Below are 12,730 nucleotides of genomic sequence, written 5' to 3' on the forward strand. Positions count from 1 at the left end.
ACTATACCGTATTCTCGCGCTTATTCTACATGAAATTAAAAACAGACATTATGAATACAATTATTTCATATAGAATTAAGGAGGGAATTTCAAGTATTTTGTTTTCTGTAGCATTTTTGCTAAATATTGTCTGTCACATCTGGGCACCTTAGAAACAATGGAGATCTTAATTCACATAACAATTCTTTTTTTTTCTTTTTTTTCACATGAAAAAAACAAAAACAGCAAAAAAACAAACATAATACGCACTGACAATAACATAATGGCACAGTGAAACCGTCAGACCAGCCCGGTCTGGGGGAGCTCCCCTCCACCTCTTTACAGGTCCCATGTCGTCAGGTTTTTGCTACTGTCCACGCAGCACTTTACAGTCCATCCCTGATGATATTCGGAAGGCTATTTCCAGTCTCTTTTATGACCTGCCTTCTAAAAAACAGTGACCACGTCCTTAGCAGGCCTTCCTTCTTACAGTAGTTGTGTGAAAATACTTAGTTAAGCTCTGGTTATATAACCCACCACCCATCATCCCACATTACCACCTACAACAAATCTCTCCCACTTCCTCCAGATTTTAAGAAATTGGTCCATTTTGTGGTTCAAAGAAAATGTAAGTTTTTCCATTCTATGTATTTCCTCCATTATTCCTATCCTATCTTTCTTTGTTGGGGGCTCTTTCTCCAGCCACCTCCTGGTAAGTGCTTTTTTGCCCGCTCCCAACAGAATATTTATCAAATATTTGTCCCTTAAGGAGGCTGCTGATGGGATATCGCCCTAATACACAGTACAGAAATCCAAATCACATAACAATTCTTAATCCAAGAGTGGGGTTTAATGGAAGAGCTACAGAGCTTGTTGATAACAAAATGTGTAAGCCAAGATTTATTTGACCAATTATCAAATTTCTGTTCCATCCTGTGAGCTCAGAGGGGCTGAGAACTACCAGGGCCAACCTCACGTAGAGCCTAAACAAAGACCACATTTGCTAATTACATTTGAAATCTTGGCAGCTTCAGGGATGTTTTACACCACCTGCTCCCAATCAATAAAAAACCCAATACATCCTGCACAATAAGGCACTCACAGATGGGATGAATATGCATGTGAGAGGGACAAGAGAGCAAGGAACAACCTCAAGGTACCTCTTGAATTAAGAGTTGCTCCGGCTCCTTCAATTTTAATGCTCACACTTCCTGCAAGCAATCGATACTCCACCTTGTCTTTTAAAGCGCTGCCAGTTAGTGTAAGTACAAACATGTCTGAGGGTTATATTAGAACCTACATAATGTGGGGTTCATATAGTACATGCACAGGGTACATTTATTTATACAACGTTTAAAAGCTAAAAGCTTGTGTTGTACAGCCACAAACAAGAAGAAAACAACAGATCAATAAAGCTCCTCGGTAACAAAATACTCATATTCCTATTTTGCCTCTAGGTAGCACTGGTCAGTTGCTACAAAACAACCTACTGAATATAAAAGATGGGGGGAAACACCGCGATGTATTAGTATTAGCACTTTGAAACTAAAGTGACCATATTTTTGACGAGGGGATAAAGTGCTATGCTACAGGCTAACACAAGTAAGCGGCACCTATAAATTATACAGGTGCGACAGCGACAGAGGCTGCACGAACTAACAAGTAACAGTATGGTGGCTACATCCATTTTTTATTTACAGTCTCTGAGTCTGAGAATGACTAAACTGTTGCCACCTGTTCAACCTGTAGTCAGGTTTCAATTTTCAGCTTTATTTGTGGCAAATCCCCCCAACAGTCACCTCAAGGCATTTTATATTGTAATGTAAAGACCCTACAATAACACAACCCTAACAATCAGATGACCCCCAATGAGCAAGCGCTTGGTACCAGTGGGGAAGAGCTGGGGAAGGGAGACAGGACAAAAAACACACAACCTGTGGTCTACTGAACATTAATGAGTTAGTCTGTTTGATGTAAGAGTCAAATGTTTGGGAACAAGAAAATTATTTACAGTTAAAATAAGGATATCCATCCATCCATCCATCCATCCATCCATCCATCCATCCCCTTCAGGGCCACAGCTGGGTTGGATTCATAGGGCATGAAGTTGGGTACACCAGTCTATCGGAGGGTTAACACACTAATACATCTGAAGTGTCTATAGTTGTATGGCAGGTTACATTTCATGTAACTGATGACCACATTAGAGAGATGGAGCGTAAGCCTTGAGCTCTCCGTGTTTGACAATGCATGAATCTCTCAGCACTGCCAATCCCTCCATTAAAATAAATAAATACATTAGAAAAAAACTGTCCTGGCCCTATTTGCCTAGATGTTTTGATAATGGAGTGTTGCTGACAGCCTTTCCAGCCACCCTGAGTTATGCCCCAATGCAAATACAATACACTCACACACCAGATGGCCAGCCCTGACAGCACAGAGCCCATTAACACGCCATGGTGACTGGGTTTTTACGAGCTGTTAATGGACGTCAAACATCACTTAGCTGCAGGAGATGTTGCTTCTGCTGCTGGGGGAAGTGACGTGACAGAAAACATTTGACATAAAACACTCGACCACGCTACGATCAGGTGGTCTGAACATTAATGACTAGCATGACGTTTCTGCTCAGTATAAACAGTAGAACTGTAGAACACTGTGTGTTCTGAAACGTCTTTCTTAGAACCAAACGTCCCATTGTACAGTAAGCTGTCAGCGTAAAGTCTAATCTTTGCATTGAACTGATTAGTGTCTTGAGATGATTTGACACCGTTCTTTTATTCATGACTCCAAATCAGTTTTACCTAATATAAACCAAACTGAATGAGGCATCCATTATGAAACAGCCCAAGGAGCAAGTTACGAACCTGAGCTATCGAGAAACGGGGGATTACTTTTTTATGTTCTATAAAGACCAAAAGGGAGGCTGAGTCTAAGAATGACTCAGGGCAAAAAAACTAAAGTTTCTGAATTTTATTTTCAATTCAATTCAATTCAATTTTATTTATATAGCGCCAAATCACAACAAAAGTCGCCTCAAGGCGCTTCATAGATACAGAGAAAAACCCAACAATCATATGACCCCCTATGAGCAAGCACTTTGGCGACAGTGGGAAGGAAAAACTCCCTTTTAACAGGAAGAAACCTCCGGCAGAACCAGGCTCAGGGAGGGGCGGCCATCTGCTGCGACCGGTTGGGGTGAGAGAAGGAAGACAGGATAAAGACATGCTGTGGAAGAGAGACAGAGGTTAATAACAGATATGATTCAATGCAGAGAGGTCTATTAATACATAGTGAGTGAGAAAGGTGACTGGAAAGGAAAAACTCAATGCATCATGGGAATCCCCCGGCAGCCTACATCTATTGCAGCATAACAAAGGGAGGATTCAGGGTCACCTGGTCCAGCCCTAACTATATGCTTTAGAAAAAAGGAAAGTTTTAAGCCTAATCTTAAAAGTAGAGATAGTGTCTGTCTCCCGAATCCAAACTGGAAGCTGGTTCCACAGAAGAGGGGCCTGAAAACTGAAGGCTCTCCCTCCCATTCTACTTTTAAATACTCTAGGAACAACAAGTAGGCCTGCAGAGCGAGAGCGGAGCGCTCTAATAGGGTGATATGGTACTACAAGGTCATTAAGATAAGATGGGGCCTGATTATTTAAGACCTTGTATGTGAGGAGCAGGATTTTGAATTCAATTCTGGATTTAACAGGAAGCCAATGAAGGGAAGCCAAAACAGGAGAAATATGCTCTCTCTTTCTAGTCCCTGTCAGGACTCTTGCTGCAGCATTTTGGATTAGCTGAAGGCTTTTCAGTGAGTTTTTTGGACATCCTGATAATAATGAATTACAGTAGTCCAGCCTGGAAGTAATAAATGCATGAACTAGTTTTTCAGCGTCACTCTGAGACAGGATATTTCTAATTTTAGAGATGTTGCGCAAATGGAAGAAAGCAGTCTTACATATTTGTTTAATATGTGCGTTGAAGGACATGTCCTGGTCAAAAATGACTCCAAGGTTCCTCACCGCGTTACTGGAGGCCAAGGTAATGCCATCCAGAGTAAGAATCTGATTAGATACCATATTTCTAAGATTTTCAGGGCCGAGTACAATAACCTCAGTTTTATCTGAATTAAGAAGCAGAAAGTTAGCGGCCATCCAGGTCTTTATGTCTTTAAGACATTCCTGCAGTTTAACTAATTGGTGTGTGTTATCTGGCTTCATGGACAGATAGAGCTGGGTGTCATCTGCATAGCAGTGAAAATGTATGCTATGTCTTCTAATGATACTGCCTAAGGGAAGCATGTATAATGTAAACAGAATTGGTCCTAGCACTGAACCCTGTGGAACTCCATAATTAACCTCAGTGTGTGAAGAGGACTCTCCATTTACATGCACGAATTGGAGTCTATTAGATAGATATGATACAAACCACTGCAGCGCAGTACTTGTAATACCTACAGCATGTTCTAATCGCTCTAATAGGATATTATGATCAACAGTATCGAACGCTGCACTGAGGTCTAGCAGGACAAGCACAGAGATGAGTCCACTGTCAGAGGCCATAAGAAGATCATTTGTAACCTTCACTAAAGCTGTTTCTGTGCTGTGCTGAGCTCTGAAACCTGACTGAAACTCTTCAAATAAACCATTCCTCTGCAGATGATCTGTTAGCTGTTTGACAACTACTCTTTCAAGGATTTTTGATATGAAAGGAAGGTTGGAGATTGGCCTATAATTAGCTAAGACTGCTGGGTCTAGAGATGGCTTTTTGAGTAAAGGTTTAACTACAGCCAGCTTGAAGGCCTGTGGTACATAGCCGATTATTAGAGATAGGTTGATCATATTTAAGATCGAAGAATTAATTAATGGCAGGACTTCTTTGAGCAGTTTTGTAGGAATGGGGTCTAAAAGACACGTTGATGGTTTGGAGGAAGTAATTATTGAAGTTAACTCAGAAAGATCAATTGGAGAAAAAGAGTCTAACTTAATATCAATGGTACTAAGAGTAGCTGTAGATAATATTACATCTGTGGGATGATTATTGGTAATTTTTTCTCTAATGATAAAAATTTTATTTGTGAAGAAGTTCATGAAGTCATTACTAGTTAACGTTAAAGGGATGGTTGGCTCAAAAGAGCTCTGACTTTTTGTCAGCCTGGCTACAGTGCTGAAGAGAAACCTAGGGTTGTTCTTATTTTCTTCAATCAGTGATGAATAGTAAGATGTTCTGGCTTTGCGGAGGGCTTTCTTATAAAGCAGCAAACTATTTCTCCAGGCTAAATGATGATCCTCTAGATTTGTGACACGCCATTTCCTCTCCAGATTACGAGTCATCTGCTTTAGGGTACGTGTTTCAGAATTATACCACGGAGTCAGGTACTTCTGATTTGAGGCCTTAGTTTTCACAGGAGCTACAGTATCCAGAGTCGTACGTAGTGAGGAGGTGAAATTATTAACAAGATAATCGACCTCTGTTGGGGTAGCGTTCAGATAGCTGCTTTGCTCTGTGTTGGTACAGGGCATTGGAGATGATAACAGTGGGTGGATTATATTCTTAAACTTAGTTACAGTGCTTTCAGAAAGACATCTACTTTGATAAAGTCTACTCTTCACCGCTGTGTAATCAATTATTGTAAAAGTAAATGTTATCAGGAAATGATCAGACAGGAGAGGGTTTTCAGGAAACACTGTTAAATGTTCAGGTTCGATGCCATATGTTAAAACAAGATCTAGGGTGTGATTAAAGTGGTGGGTGGGTTCTTTTACATTTTGAGAGAAACCAATTGAGTCTAATAACAGATTAAATGCCATGTTGAGGCTGTCATTTTTAGCATCTACATGGATGTTAAAATCACCCACAATAATTATTTTATCTGAGCTCAGAACTAAATTAGATATAAAGTCTGAGAAATCAGACAGAAACTCTGTGTAAGGCCCAGGTGGACGATAGATGATAACAAGTAAGACTGGTTTCTGAGTTTCACAGCTGGGGTGGACAATGTTAAGCATCAGGCTTTCAAATGAATTAAAAGTCTGTCTGGGTCTTTGGTTGATTAACAGGCTGGTGTGAAAAATTGCTGCCACACCGCCCCCTCGGCCTGTGCTTCGAGATTTCTGGTAGTTAGAATGGCTCGGGGGTGTTGATTCATTTAAACTAACATAATCATCCTGCTGCAACCAGGTTTCTGTAAGGCAGAGTAAATCAATTTGTTGATCAATTATTAAGTCATGTACTAACAGAGACTTGGAGGAGAGAGACCTAATATTTAATAATCCACATTTCACTGTTTTACTCTTTGGTTCAGATGTGGATACTGTATTGTTCTTTCTTTGTGATTGTTTATGTTTAAGTTGTTTGTTGCTGGTTTTTAGTTTGTTTTTTGTCTTTTTGGAAGCTGACACAGTCTCTATGGAGATGGGTTTTTGGGGGGGTAGCAGGAGGAGAGAAGCTGCAGAGAGGCGTGTAAGACTGCAACTCTGCTTCCTGGTCCCAACTCTGGATACTCATATTTTGGGGGGTTTAATAAATTTGTCCATATTTCTAGAAATGAGAGCTGCTCCATCCAAAGTGGGATGGATGCCGTCTCTCCTAACAAGACCAGGTTTCCTCCAGAAGGTTTGCCAATTATCTATGAAGCCCACATCGTTTCTGGGACACCACTCAGACAGCCAGCAATTTAAGGAGAACATGCGGCTAAACATGTCACTCCTGGTCTGATTGGGGAGGGGACCAGAGAAAACTACAGAGTCCGACATTGTTTTGGCAAAGTTGCACACCGATTCAATATTGATTTTAGTGACCTCCGATTGGCGTAACCGGGTGTCATTACTGCCGACGTGAATTATGATTTTACTGAATTTACGTTTACCCTTAGCCAGCAGTTTTAAATTTCCTTCAATGTCGCCTGCTCTGGCCCCTGGAAGACAATTGACTATGGTTGCCGGTGTCTCTAACTTCACATGTCTGAGAACAGAATCGCCAATTACCAGAGTTTGACCCCCGGCGGGTGTGTCGCCGAGTGGGGAAAAACGGTTAGACACATGAACGGGTTGGTGGTGTACCTGGGTGTAGGGTAATTTCCAATAAACCAAGTTCAAAAAAGGGGAGTCTATGGCTGACGCGTGTTCCTGGTTTCCAAAAGAAATGCTTCCAGTTGCATTATGGTTTGAAGACTGTTTTATTTATTACAAACTGAGGATGTAACAATGAACTCCTTCCAAAAAAAAGGCATGAAAATTCCAAAAAATAGCAGTTATCCAATACTAGCTGTGCACACGGTCAGAAAACCGTGAGACTCCTAACCTCTCTGTCCATGCTCCTCCCCTTCCCTCTCACGCAGGGTTTCATGCTACTACTGCACTTATGTAATGAATCTATGAATAATAAAACAAACATGAACTCAATCGTAAATAAAATATAAAGCAGACGTCTGGCGCTTACATTACCGGCCCCTAATTGTTCTAATAATGTATTGCCTTAGAACAATTACCACATTTTTTAACTTTACAAACTTAATATGAACCACGTTTAGACATATCCAATGTTTAAACACATGACAAAATATTATTTATAGACAAATGAATTGTCCAATACTTTGCCAATCAGCTTTGCAAAGTATATTAAGGCTGGTTTCTGTCCATTTCCAAAGAACAGGTGAAAAAGAATAAGAAAGAAAAGAAGGAAAGAGAGAAAGAAGGAAAGAGCCAGAGGTTGCTAGCACATGGCTCATCGTAGGGGCTTAGTCTTTACCACTAGCCCATTCAGATTCCACAAGCAGACAAATCTTGGTGATGGGTCTGTCCAAAACATTAGTCTTTGTCTTTATCCGTACTCGGCGAACGAGACCCTTCTTGTCTGGAACTGTTTTGATGATCTTTCCCATAATCCATGAATTTCGTGGTGCACAGTCGTCCACAAGAAGAACAACATCTCCTTCTGCAAAGTTTCTTGATGCTGTGGCCCACCGCTGACGTTCCTGAAGTTGAGGTAGGTATTCTTTAGTCCATCTCTTCCAAAATAGATTGGACATATATTGCACCTGTTTCCATCTACGTCGTGAGTAGAGGTCATTCTGGTCAAACAATCCTGGAGGCAATGAAGATTTTGTTTTCAACAACAAAAGATGATTAGGTGTCAGAGCCTCCAAATCATTTGGGTCGCTTGATGCCCTGGTGATTGGTCGGCTGTTGATGATCGACTCTGCCTCGCATAAGACTGTATGAAGGCATTCTTCTTCCAGAACTTGTTCTCTCACAGTAGAATTCAGCACTTTTCGTATTGATCTTATCAACCTCTCCCATGCTCCGCCATGATGTGAAGCAGTGGGAGGGTTAAATGTCCACTTAATTCCATGCTGTTGAAATAGATGCTGAAACGGTGAAGTGTTCCAGTCAGCGATTGCTTCCTTCAGCTCACGATTGGCAGCAACAAAATTTGTCCCATTATCTGAGCGAATCGCCCTCACTTGTCCTCTCCGTGCTATGAAGCGCCGGATTGCATTTATGCATGAATCTGTGTCTAATGATGAGGCCAGCTCTATGTGTACTGCACGAACCGCTAAACAAGTGAATATAACACCGTATCTTTTTAAGATGGTTCTTCCACGTCTTACTTCGAATGGGCCAAAGTAGTCTACACCAACCCGGGTGAAGGGTGGATCATCTGGCAACACTCGCTCTTGTGGAAGATCAGCCATCAGTTGTTTCCCAACTCTCCCATGCAGGCGACGACATGTCACACACTTTGCGATGATCTTTCTAATGGCTGTGTTGGCACTTGGGATCCAAAACTTCTGTCGCAATTCAGAGAGCATGTGATTGCGCCCTCCATGCCCAGTTTCTTCATGTATCTGTTGGAGGACTAAGTCAGAAATGTGAAAGTCTCTAGACAGGATAATAGGCTGCTTAGCGATTTCCGGCATAGCTGCCCAGCTCAATCTTCCACCAACTCTCAACAGATCTTCCTGTAGTACAGGGTTCAGTTTGTATAAGTGGCTGTTGCGCTTCACACTTTGTCCCTTGTGAAGAGCTGAAACCTCTTCCGAGAATTTCTCCTTTTGGCAAAATCTGATTATATCGAGCTCTGCTTGATTCAGGTCTTCCACTGAAATTTGTGTAGGCTTAAAGCTTGTCCTGAAACTGTCAATCTGACTTTGCCTCAGCTGTCGATCATTGTCAAAGCTATTCTCCACACTGGTTACGCATAGCGCTTTACGTTTTTGACAGAGACTCCAAAGTAAGGCTTTAAGTTTCAGGAACCACTTTGGAGTGGTTTTCAACTTTGTCCATGATGAGAAGTAATTTATCAGTCTCTTGAATGGAGCAACATTTTCTTCCACCTCTATTTTGTTTACTGTGGCCTTCTTGATCTCAGGATCACCAGAAGTGATTTCCGGACAATTCAATGGAGTGTTAGGCCAGAACTCTACTGGACTGCGAAGAAAATCTGGCCCAGACACCCACGTTCTGTTCTTCATAAATTCATCTACTCTTTGCCCTCTTGAGGCACAGTCAGCAGGATTCTTGTCTGTGCTGATGTGTTTCCACTGTTCCACATCAGAGCCTTTCAGAATAGCTGCAACTCTGTTTGCCACAAACGTACGAAAACGCGTGGTCTCATTCCGGAGATACTGGAGCACCACCGTACTGTCTGTCCAAAAAACTGATTCTGCAAGGTTCAGTTGTAGCTCTCTTCTCAGGACACTATCCATCCTAATGGCTACTGTAGCAGCAGTCAATTCCAGACGGGGTATGGTAGGAGGCCTGAGAGGCGCCACTCTGGACTTGCCCATCATAAATGCACATTGTGTCTCATTGCTCGTGTTACGCATGAGTAGGTAGCTGACTGAGCCATATGCATCCTCACTTGCATCTGCAAAGTGATGTAGTTGTGCAAATACATCATTTCCAAAATCTTTGGGCTTGAAACATCTTGCAACTGAGAAGTGTTCCAAAGCAGGAAGGCTGGTTAACCAGTCAGTCCACCGCCTCTTTATGTGCTCAGGTAAGTCGTCATCCCACCCGATCTTCAATCTGCACAATTCCTGCAGGATAATCTTTGCTGGCAAGACTGCTGGCGCCAAAATGCCTAATGGGTCATACACTGATCCAATGACAGAAAGAAGTCCTCTTCTTGTGAATGGGCGATCTTTGATGTTGATCTTAAATCTGAATGTGTCTGACTCAACACACCAATTGAGACCAAGGGCCCTCTCAAGTGGAAGTTTGCCATGATCCAGGTCCAGGCTTTTCATTTCTGCTGCCAGTTCAGACTTTGGGATGGAGTCAAGCACCTTCCTTCGGTTGCTCACCCATTTGTTGAGACGGAAGCCTCCGTTGGCACAGATTTTCATTAGATCTTGACACATTGATATAGCTGCCTCCTCCGTAGCGACAGACTTGAGACAGTCATCAACGTAAAAGTTCTGCAATACTGTTTGAACAACTTCAGCTCTGAACTGCCTACTCTGGTCTTCAGCACACTTCCTCAAAGCGAAATTGGCACAACTGGGTGAGGATGTGGCCCCAAACAAATGCACAGTCATCTTGTGCTCAGTCAAAGCTTGATTGCAGTCGCCACCTGTCCACCAGAGGAACCTAAGTAAGTCAGAGTCACCGTCAGGCACCTTCACCTGGTGAAACATTGCTTCAACGTCTGCCATAATTGCAACAGGTTCCTGTCTAAATCGTATGACAACACCAATGAGACTGCTGGTCAAATCTGGACCCTGAAGAAGATGATCATTCAGGGATGTGCCCTGATAGGACGCTGCACAGTCGAACACAACTCTTAATTTCTGCTTCACAGGGTGGTACACGGCGTGATGGGGTATATACCACACTTTTCCTTCTTTGTGCGCCAGTTCATCATTTGACAGTTGTACTGCATAGCCCTTTTTAAGAAGGTCTTCCATGAAGTCTGTGTACTCTTGTCGGAAGCAGTCATTCCTGAGAAATTTAAGCCTCAAGTTACGTGCTCGTTGTTCAGCGACTGAGCGATTATTTGGCATGTTGACCAATCTGTTCTTCAGAGGTAGACATATTGTATAGTGGCCATCCATCAGTTTTGCAGATTCCATGGCCATGTCCATAAACTGATGGTCCTCTCTTGACATTTCCACTTCATCATGTTTTCTTCCCTCTGGAAAATCCACCATGAACTGTTGAAGCCACAGGTTCTCTAAACGGCTCACTGATATGCGGTTTGCATTAGCCTTGGCTGGGTTTCTCTTGTCTGCATGACAGCCAGTTTCTCTCAAAGGTCCATTCACAGTCCAACCTAGCTTGGTTCTTACAGCATACGGTCCATTACCTACACTGCTTACAACCTCCCATGGCTCCATTGCTTTAGGTACATTTGCTCCTATAAGCAATCCAATGTCAGTCTCAATTCGAGGCAGTTTTACTTCTTTAAGGTAAGGCCACTTTTCGAGATCTTTCTGTAGGGGTATGTTTTCTTTTCCTACAGGTATTGTCCTTTGTGTGAAGACATCTGGCAGATCAATAAAGTCGTCACCAGATAAACTACTGACCTCCAAGCCTGACACTACATGAGTACAGACAGGTTTCTCTTCATTCATAGTTTTCAGTAGTATGTCAGTTTTCCTTCCAGTGATCTTCAATTTGTCCATTAATGTCTCTGTACAGAATGTGGCAGAGCTTCCTGGGTCCAAGAAGGCGTAAGTCTGCACTACTACACTTCCCTTTTTGGCCTTGACCTGTACAGGAACTATTGCAAGTGTGCAGTCATCTTCCCCGGCCCCAGTTGGCCCACAATCCTCAGACTCTGCACAGACAAAGGCACTTAAGATTGTTTGACTTTCACTGTTCTTAGTTTTCTTCTCTATGTCAGCGTCTGTGTCCCTTTTCTTGATATGCAACAATGTATGATGAGCAAGAGAACATACCTCACAGCTCACCTTTCTCTTACAAAGTTTGCTCATGTGACCTTGCTTCAAACAGCTAAAACACAGTCCTTTGCCTTTCAAAAATTCCAACTTTTCGTTGTGTGGCTTGCCCTTAAACTTACCACACAGGTCTATGATGTGCCCACCGTTACAGAACAGACATGCCTGTGGAGTGGGTTTCACATAATTTGTGTTTTCCATTGTCTTTGTGTCTTTCTCCTGAATGTCCAATGGTATGGCACTGGTGGTGAATGACTTCTTCATTACAACCCTTTTCTGATCCTTGTTACTGTTTTGTTTAATGGTGAATGGTTTAGCAGTGGTGCTATCCTTTATGTCACCAAAAACAGGGTGAAGTGCAATTTTGGCTTGTTTATTAATAAACTCCACCAAATCATTGAACTTGACTCGTCTGTCGCCTCGCTCTTGCATACCACACACAACAGATCTCCACCTTTCACGTAACTTGTATGGAAGTTTTGCTACAATGGCTTTCAGGCTTGCGACGTTATCAAGTTCCTCCATGTAACTCACTTCAGCCATGGTGTTACAGCAAGCTGTCAGAAAGAGTGAAAACGCATTTAAAGCTTCTGCATCTTCTGGCTTGATAGGTGCCCAGTTTGAGACCTTGTTCATGTAGGCTACAGCAACTTTGTAGTCATTTCCGAAATGCTCTTTGAGGAGCTGTTTAGCCTTGTGATAGCCTACATCTGGCTTCATATGAAGGCAGCTCTTTATTAGCTCTTTCGGCTGTCCATTAGTGAACTGCTCTAAGAAGTAGAGGCGATCCTTAGGACTTTCAGTGCGAGACTCTACTCAGTGCTCAAAGGCGCTTACAAATGTATT

The 12,730-nt window shown here is 42.3% G+C and overlaps 1 protein-coding gene across 1 annotated transcript in view; it reads right to left on the bottom strand.

The window, feature by feature from the left end:
- Positions 1-12,730, bottom strand: part of arfgef3 (ARFGEF family member 3) — a 59,542-nt gene that overhangs the window by 35,626 nt on the left and 11,186 nt on the right. The window lies entirely within an intron of this gene.

This window comes from Copadichromis virginalis, linkage group LG13 (genome assembly GCF_057382275.1).
Source record: "Copadichromis virginalis isolate Kocher_CV1m ecotype Utaka linkage group LG13, C_Virginalis_male_GT1.1, whole genome shotgun sequence".
NCBI classification, from domain to species: domain Eukaryota; kingdom Metazoa; phylum Chordata; class Actinopteri; order Cichliformes; family Cichlidae; genus Copadichromis; species Copadichromis virginalis.